This window comes from Hyperoodon ampullatus, assembly GCF_949752795.1.
Source record: "Hyperoodon ampullatus genome assembly, contig: scaffold_310, whole genome shotgun sequence".
NCBI lineage: Eukaryota > Metazoa > Chordata > Mammalia > Artiodactyla > Ziphiidae > Hyperoodon > Hyperoodon ampullatus.
In genome coordinates this window covers 320,313-329,060 of record NW_027640563.1, presented here as the reverse complement: position 1 = coordinate 329,060, position 8,748 = coordinate 320,313, and positions in this window count along the sequence as shown.

The following is an 8,748-nucleotide window of genomic DNA, read 5'->3' as shown; positions in this document are numbered from 1 at the left end:
AATGCGGTGTTAATCTCTGCTGTACAGCAAAGTGACTCAGTTGTACACATATATATTCTTTTTGGAAAGAAAGGAAAATACTTTTCCATTAAAATTCTTTTCCATTATGGTTTATCATAGGATCTTAAATATAGTTCCCTGTGCTATACAGTAGGACCTTGTTGTTTATCCATCCTATGTACACTAGTTTGCATCTGCTAATCCCAAACTCCCAATCCTTCCCTCTCCACCCCCTTGGCATCCACACTCTGGTCTCTATGTCTGTGAGTCTGTTTCTGTTTCGTAGGTATGTTCATTTGTGGCGTATTTTAGATTCCACATGTAAGTAATATCATCTGGTACTTGTCTTTCTCTGTGTGACTTACTTCACTTAGTATGATAATCTCTAGGTCCATCCATGTTGCTGCAAATGATATTATTTCATGCTTTTTTTATGGCTGAGTAACATTCTATTGTATATATAGACCACGTCTTCTTTATCCATTCATATGTCAGTGGACATTTCGGTTGTTTCCATGTCTTGGCTGTTGTAAATAGTGGTGCTGTGAACATAGGGATGCATTCATTTTTTGAATTATAGTTTTGTCTTGGTTTATGCCCAGGAGTGGGATTGCTGGATCATATGGCAAGTCTATTTTTAGTTTTTACAGGAACCTCCATACTGTTCTCCATAGCAGTTTCACCAATTTTACATTCTCACCAACAGTGTAGGAGGGTTCCCTTTTCTCCACACCCTCTCCAACAATCCGTGGCAATTTCCTATAGGATGATATAAAGTTTATTGTTGGAAATATGGTATAACTTAGATTTTAAGTCTCTGCCTCAAATCCTTGTGAAAAAAATGCAGTTAGAGAAAGAAAATAGTCAGAGAAATCAACATATTTCTGATCTCTGGTCATACTTTTTTTCAGGGCCCGAGAGGACGCCCTTACCTCGGCAACCTGTGGCTGAACAACCACATAAAGTAGAAGAAGAAAATAAGGAGTATACTGCTAATCCGAAAATTGGCAATTATTATAAACATAGAAAACAATGTAAGCTTTTCACGTTAATAGCAATACATATACAAAAGCTGATTAGACGGGTTTGATTTAGTTTTGATTAGACTGGTTTGACTTGTTTTAACTCTAAAACTCCTATTATCATTTTATTTCGTATTTAAATTTTAACTTACTTTGTAGACGTTTCAGCATATGAGATGAAATCCTTGTTTCCTACAGCTTTTTCCATGAGGTGTTATATGAAGTTTAATAAGATTCTCTTGGTAATTGTCTATAATTAACATAGGGTTTATCATCAGTAGTATGGTTATTTATTCACATTAGTAACAATTGACCTAATTTTATGGTGAGTTAACCAAAAGTTATTTGGAGGTGTGTGTCAGCTTTCTAGGGCTTCTTGAAACAAAGTACCAGAAACTGGGGCTCAAAACAAAAGAAAATTTATTCTGTCAATTCTCACGGAAGCCAGAAATGCAAAATCAAAGTTTTGGCCATACCAGCCTCTCTGCAAAGCCTGTAGGAGACTATCTTCCCTTGCATCTTCCAGCATCTGGTAGCCTCAGGAGTTCCTTGGCTTATAGCAACAGAACTCCAATCGCTGCATCTGTCTTCACAAGTTCTTTCTGTGTTTCCATATCCAAATTTCCCTCTTCTCAATAAGGACACCGTTTTGGATTAGGAGCCCACCTACTCGCATGTGACTCTGTCTTAACTAATTAAATGTTCAATGACTTAACTTCCAAATTAGGTCACATTCTGAGGTACTGAAGGTTAAGACTTCCACATAGCTTTTTGGGGCAAACAAAATTCAACCCATAACAAGATGACTTTGAGATGTTTGGAAGGTCCACTGAAGTTCAATTTATTCACCATTCATCGTATGGGCTTTGTTTCCATGTCCTTAGAAGGTCCACCATTCTAAAATGTGAGAAATTCATAAGAAACTCTTGTTAAATATTAAATATAGGGTTTCCCTGGTGACGCAGTGGTTGCGAGTCCACCTGCCGATGCAGGGGACGGGTGTTTGTGCCCCGGTATGGGAAGATCACATGTGCGCAAAGCGGCTGGGCCCGTGAGCCAGGGCCGCTGAGCCTGCGCGTCCGGAGCCTGTGCTCCACAACGGGAGAGGCCACAGCAGTTACAAGCCCGTGTACCACCAAAAAAAAAAAAAAAGAATTACAGATACGATAGCCCATGAACCAGAATTTGCAGGGCATTTCGATTGAATTTTGGTGTCTGATTAGTTTTTTAGGAGATACCTTGTGCTCATCCAAAAGAACATACGGTATTGTAAATGCTTTGAAAACCAAAAAGGTCTGTTCTCATCTTTCTATCAGCAATATTAATTGTTTTTTAAAATCCAGGAACCAAAAATTTACATTACCTCATGAAAACATAACTCTTAATTTTCAAAGAAAATCTGATAGTGGTTTATGAAAAAAAGAAAGAACACCTAAAAACGATTGTAGCACCAAAGATAAAGACAATCAGACTGAGTCACAAAGCTTTTGGAAATTCATCCCCAGCATTCTGATCTCCATTGGGCAGTGACATCCTAATGTCCCTGCTACTTACAGCACCTGCTGGGCAAAGAAAGGAAACTCTGAGACACAATAGATCACTGGGTAAATCATGTCATTTTTGCAATGATTTTTATATTGTTTACTTTTTTATGGGGGGTTTTTCACCCAGACATTAGTGGTACGGATCCCACCGATGAAGGTGAGCATTTAAAACTTTCATCCCAATAGCAGATAAGAAACATGATCCATTATCCTAGAAAATTGGCCCGTAGCAATTTTTTAAAACATTTTATTGAAGTATAGTTGATTTACAATGCGGTGTTAATCTCTGCTGTACAGCAAAGTGACTCAGTTGTACACATATATATTCTTTTTGGAAAGAAAGGAAAATACTTTTCCATTAAAATTCTTTTCCATTATGGTTTATCATAGGATCTTAAATATAGTTCCCTGTGCTATACAGTAGGACCTTGTTGTTTATCCATCCTATGTACACTAGTTTGCATCTGCTAATCCCAAACTCCCAATCCTTCCCTCTCCACCCCCTTGGCATCCACACTCTGGTCTCTATGTCTGTGAGTCTGTTTCTGTTTCGTAGGTATGTTCATTTGTGGCGTATTTTAGATTCCACATGTAAGTAATATCATCTGGTACTTGTCTTTCTCTGTGTGACTTACTTCACTTAGTATGATAATCTCTAGGTCCATCCATGTTGCTGCAAATGATATTATTTCATGCTTTTTTTATGGCTGAGTAACATTCTATTGTATATATAGACCACGTCTTCTTTATCCATTCATATGTCAGTGGACATTTCGGTTGTTTCCATGTCTTGGCTGTTGTAAATAGTGGTGCTGTGAACATAGGGATGCATTCATTTTTTGAATTATAGTTTTGTCTTGGTTTATGCCCAGGAGTGGGATTGCTGGATCATATGGCAAGTCTATTTTTAGTTTTTACAGGAACCTCCATACTGTTCTCCATAGCAGTTTCACCAATTTTACATTCTCACCAACAGTGTAGGAGGGTTCCCTTTTCTCCACACCCTCTCCAACAATCCGTGGCAATTTCCTATAGGATGATATAAAGTTTATTGTTGGAAATATGGTATAACTTAGATTTTAAGTCTCTGCCTCAAATCCTTGTGAAAAAAATGCAGTTAGAGAAAGAAAATAGTCAGAGAAATCAACATATTTCTGATCTCTGGTCATACTTTTTTTCAGGGCCCGAGAGGACGCCCTTACCTCGGCAACCTGTGGCTGAACAACCACATAAAGTAGAAGAAGAAAATAAGGAGTATACTGCTAATCCGAAAATTGGCAATTATTATAAACATAGAAAACAATGTAAGCTTTTCACGTTAATAGCAATACATATACAAAAGCTGATTAGACGGGTTTGATTTAGTTTTGATTAGACTGGTTTGACTTGTTTTAACTCTAAAACTCCTATTATCATTTTATTTCGTATTTAAATTTTAACTTACTTTGTAGACGTTTCAGCATATGAGATGAAATCCTTGTTTCCTACAGCTTTTTCCATGAGGTGTTATATGAAGTTTAATAAGATTCTCTTGGTAATTGTCTATAATTAACATAGGGTTTATCATCAGTAGTATGGTTATTTATTCACATTAGTAACAATTGACCTAATTTTATGGTGAGTTAACCAAAAGTTATTTGGAGGTGTGTGTCAGCTTTCTAGGGCTTCTTGAAACAAAGTACCAGAAACTGGGGCTCAAAACAAAAGAAAATTTATTCTGTCAATTCTCACGGAAGCCAGAAATGCAAAATCAAAGTTTTGGCCATACCAGCCTCTCTGCAAAGCCTGTAGGAGACTATCTTCCCTTGCATCTTCCAGCATCTGGTAGCCTCAGGAGTTCCTTGGCTTATAGCAACAGAACTCCAATCGCTGCATCTGTCTTCACAAGTTCTTTCTGTGTTTCCATATCCAAATTTCCCTCTTCTCAATAAGGACACCGTTTTGGATTAGGAGCCCACCTACTCGCATGTGACTCTGTCTTAACTAATTAAATGTTCAATGACTTAACTTCCAAATTAGGTCACATTCTGAGGTACTGAAGGTTAAGACTTCCACATAGCTTTTTGGGGCAAACAAAATTCAACCCATAACAAGATGACTTTGAGATGTTTGGAAGGTCCACTGAAGTTCAATTTATTCACCATTCATCGTATGGGCTTTGTTTCCATGTCCTTAGAAGGTCCACCATTCTAAAATGTGAGAAATTCATAAGAAACTCTTGTTAAATATTAAATATAGGGTTTCCCTGGTGACGCAGTGGTTGCGAGTCCACCTGCCGATGCAGGGGACGGGTGTTTGTGCCCCGGTATGGGAAGATCACATGTGCGCAAAGCGGCTGGGCCCGTGAGCCAGGGCCGCTGAGCCTGCGCGTCCGGAGCCTGTGCTCCACAACGGGAGAGGCCACAGCAGTTACAAGCCCGTGTACCACCAAAAAAAAAAAAAAAGAATTACAGATACGATAGCCCATGAACCAGAATTTGCAGGGCATTTCGATTGAATTTTGGTGTCTGATTAGTTTTTTAGGAGATACCTTGTGCTCATCCAAAAGAACATACGGTATTGTAAATGCTTTGAAAACCAAAAAGGTCTGTTCTCATCTTTCTATCAGCAATATTAATTGTTTTTTAAAATCCAGGAACCAAAAATTTACATTACCTCATGAAAACATAACTCTTAATTTTCAAAGAAAATCTGATAGTGGTTTATGAAAAAAAGAAAGAACACCTAAAAACGATTGTAGCACCAAAGATAAAGACAATCAGACTGAGTCACAAAGCTTTTGGAAATTCATCCCCAGCATTCTGATCTCCATTGGGCAGTGACATCCTAATGTCCCTGCTACTTACAGCACCTGCTGGGCAAAGAAAGGAAACTCTGAGACACAATAGATCACTGGGTAAATCATGTCATTTTTGCAATGATTTTTATATTGTTTACTTTTTTATGGGGGGTTTTTCACCCAGACATTAGTGGTACGGATCCCACCGATGAAGGTGAGCATTTAAAACTTTCATCCCAATAGCAGATAAGAAACATGATCCATTATCCTAGAAAATTGGCCCGTAGCAATTTTTTAAAACATTTTATTGAAGTATAGTTGATTTACAATGCGGTGTTAATCTCTGCTGTACAGCAAAGTGACTCAGTTGTACACATATATATTCTTTTTGGAAAGAAAGGAAAATACTTTTCCATTAAAATTCTTTTCCATTATGGTTTATCATAGGATCTTAAATATAGTTCCCTGTGCTATACAGTAGGACCTTGTTGTTTATCCATCCTATGTACACTAGTTTGCATCTGCTAATCCCAAACTCCCAATCCTTCCCTCTCCACCCCCTTGGCATCCACACTCTGGTCTCTATGTCTGTGAGTCTGTTTCTGTTTCGTAGGTATGTTCATTTGTGGCGTATTTTAGATTCCACATGTAAGTAATATCATCTGGTACTTGTCTTTCTCTGTGTGACTTACTTCACTTAGTATGATAATCTCTAGGTCCATCCATGTTGCTGCAAATGATATTATTTCATGCTTTTTTTATGGCTGAGTAACATTCTATTGTATATATAGACCACGTCTTCTTTATCCATTCATATGTCAGTGGACATTTCGGTTGTTTCCATGTCTTGGCTGTTGTAAATAGTGGTGCTGTGAACATAGGGATGCATTCATTTTTTGAATTATAGTTTTGTCTTGGTTTATGCCCAGGAGTGGGATTGCTGGATCATATGGCAAGTCTATTTTTAGTTTTTACAGGAACCTCCATACTGTTCTCCATAGCAGTTTCACCAATTTTACATTCTCACCAACAGTGTAGGAGGGTTCCCTTTTCTCCACACCCTCTCCAACAATCCGTGGCAATTTCCTATAGGATGATATAAAGTTTATTGTTGGAAATATGGTATAACTTAGATTTTAAGTCTCTGCCTCAAATCCTTGTGAAAAAAATGCAGTTAGAGAAAGAAAATAGTCAGAGAAATCAACATATTTCTGATCTCTGGTCATACTTTTTTTCAGGGCCCGAGAGGACGCCCTTACCTCGGCAACCTGTGGCTGAACAACCACATAAAGTAGAAGAAGAAAATAAGGAGTATACTGCTAATCCGAAAATTGGCAATTATTATAAACATAGAAAACAATGTAAGCTTTTCACGTTAATAGCAATACATATACAAAAGCTGATTAGACGGGTTTGATTTAGTTTTGATTAGACTGGTTTGACTTGTTTTAACTCTAAAACTCCTATTATCATTTTATTTCGTATTTAAATTTTAACTTACTTTGTAGACGTTTCAGCATATGAGATGAAATCCTTGTTTCCTACAGCTTTTTCCATGAGGTGTTATATGAAGTTTAATAAGATTCTCTTGGTAATTGTCTATAATTAACATAGGGTTTATCATCAGTAGTATGGTTATTTATTCACATTAGTAACAATTGACCTAATTTTATGGTGAGTTAACCAAAAGTTATTTGGAGGTGTGTGTCAGCTTTCTAGGGCTTCTTGAAACAAAGTACCAGAAACTGGGGCTCAAAACAAAAGAAAATTTATTCTGTCAATTCTCACGGAAGCCAGAAATGCAAAATCAAAGTTTTGGCCATACCAGCCTCTCTGCAAAGCCTGTAGGAGACTATCTTCCCTTGCATCTTCCAGCATCTGGTAGCCTCAGGAGTTCCTTGGCTTATAGCAACAGAACTCCAATCGCTGCATCTGTCTTCACAAGTTCTTTCTGTGTTTCCATATCCAAATTTCCCTCTTCTCAATAAGGACACCGTTTTGGATTAGGAGCCCACCTACTCGCATGTGACTCTGTCTTAACTAATTAAATGTTCAATGACTTAACTTCCAAATTAGGTCACATTCTGAGGTACTGAAGGTTAAGACTTCCACATAGCTTTTTGGGGCAAACAAAATTCAACCCATAACAAGATGACTTTGAGATGTTTGGAAGGTCCACTGAAGTTCAATTTATTCACCATTCATCGTATGGGCTTTGTTTCCATGTCCTTAGAAGGTCCACCATTCTAAAATGTGAGAAATTCATAAGAAACTCTTGTTAAATATTAAATATAGGGTTTCCCTGGTGACGCAGTGGTTGCGAGTCCACCTGCCGATGCAGGGGACGGGTGTTTGTGCCCCGGTATGGGAAGATCACATGTGCGCAAAGCGGCTGGGCCCGTGAGCCAGGGCCGCTGAGCCTGCGCGTCCGGAGCCTGTGCTCCACAACGGGAGAGGCCACAGCAGTTACAAGCCCGTGTACCACCAAAAAAAAAAAAAAGAATTACAGATACGATAGCCCATGAACCAGAATTTGCAGGGCATTTCGATTGAATTTTGGTGTCTGATTAGTTTTTTAGGAGATACCTTGTGCTCATCCAAAAGAACATACGGTATTGTAAATGCTTTGAAAACCAAAAAGGTCTGTTCTCATCTTTCTATCAGCAATATTAATTGTTTTTTAAAATCCAGGAACCAAAAATTTACATTACCTCATGAAAACATAACTCTTAATTTTCAAAGAAAATCTGATAGTGGTTTATGAAAAAAAGATAGAACACCTAAAAACGATTGTAACACCAAAGATAAAGACAATCAGACTGAGTCACAAAGCTTTTGGAAATTCATCCCCAGCATTCTGATCTCCATTGGGCAGTGACATCCTAATGTCCCTGCTACTTACAGCACCTGCTGGGCAAAGAAAGGAAACTCTGAGACACAATAGATCACTGGGTAAATCATGTCATTTTTGCAATGATTTTTATATTGTTTACTTTTTTATGGGGGGTTTTTCACCCAGACATTAGTGGTACGGATCCCACCGATGAAGGTGAGCATTTAAAACTTTCATCCCAATAGCAGATAAGAAACATGATCCATTATCCTAGAAAATTGGCCCGTAGCAATTTTTTAAAACATTTTATTGAAGTATAGTTGATTTACAATGCGGTGTTAATCTCTGCTGTACAGCAAAGTGACTCAGTTGTACACATATATATTCTTTTTGGAAAGAAAGGAAAATACTTTTCCATTAAAATTCTTTTCCATTATGGTTTATCATAGGATCTTAAATATAGTTCCCTGTGCTATACAGTAGGACCTTGTTGTTTATCCATCCTATGTACACTAGTTTGCATCTGCTAATCCCAAACTCCCAATCCTTCCCTCTCCACCCCCTTGGCAT